This window comes from Limulus polyphemus, unplaced genomic scaffold (genome assembly GCF_000517525.1).
Source record: "Limulus polyphemus unplaced genomic scaffold, Limulus_polyphemus-2.1.2 Scaffold4212, whole genome shotgun sequence".
NCBI lineage: Eukaryota > Metazoa > Arthropoda > Merostomata > Xiphosura > Limulidae > Limulus > Limulus polyphemus.
In genome coordinates, this window is record NW_013669822.1 from 35,427 (window position 1) to 36,762 (window position 1,336).

The window sequence follows — 1,336 nt, forward strand, 5'->3', positions numbered from 1 at the left end:
ATTTTGGCTTTTATGACTCCTCCTATTTCGAGAAATCAAGAGGAATCAAGCGTGACGCGACGTGATACACACTAGCTTTTATATAGGTTAGATAGTTTGTAATTGTTTCAACTCTCAAGTCTCAATGAAACTATAAGTACTTTTAAGTGCACTGTGAACAGGTTAGTTTTCACCAAGTAAATAGCTAATACTAGTAGTATGCTATACAGTTTTTATCAATAGCATGTCGTAAAATGTATGATCTATAAAACTCGACTTCAACTTATAAAAGTAGCGAATAATAATTGATATTTTTTATTCATCATCTGCACAACAATGAGTTTAAAAGTTCTGCTGTAGTGAAAATAACGTTATGTAATATATTCATAGAATATGTCTTTCACAAATATTGTTATATTTTTGAATATAACAAAAATAATAGAAAGAACTACATATTTTTAATCATAATGGATAATACTATACACTGTCTGGTTGAAAATACAATATTGTAACATAAACCTGGTTGAAAACATAATAATATAAACTAAGCATCTGCCTACTCTCACTGCCACAGCGGTATGTCTGCAGACTTACAACGCTAGAAACAGGGTCTCGATACCCGTGGTGTACAGATAGCCTATTGTGTAGCTTTGTGCTTAACTTCAAACAAACAACCAAAATTAAGTCTGGTTGAACAATAAACCCTAAATGAACAAAAGCCTATAACTGCTGTTCATATGATGAACGTTTCAACGAAGTGTTCCTTAGTTATCGATGATTCTGGAGTTTTAAAGAAATTGATGTACTATTCTTCTTTCACGATGAAATATTATCATGTTAACAGAAATCCACATTTTTCTAAGCTAATCTTAGCAAAGTAGTTCCTATTATAACCACACTGAGAAGGACGGGTGTGACCCAGTACTTATGTGGCCAGACTGTGTATTTGAAGAATCACATTCGGGACCCGTTGCCGCAAAATACGAGCTCCATTGGTGTGCTGTAATAATCGCAACAAATTCCCAGTATTCGAATAGAGAAGAGTAACCAAAGAGTTCCTTATGCGTAATATTGAATAACTGTCTTCCTTCTAGTCTATCAAACAGCTCTAGTGTGGCTTTGCGAAATATTCGGAAACAAAAAACAAACAAACTTCACCTTACGGTGGCGATCAATCGTTGTCATGGTTAGCAGCCTGTACAATCATCTCTGTTTAATTATTAATTACTTATCAATTTATTTTATTACTAAATATTAGGTCTTCAAGAAATTAATGTCGCTTTTTTAGATGAAAAACCTTAACAACTTATAAATTAAAACAAAACATTTATTAAATAGAATAGTCTCCATTCTTATC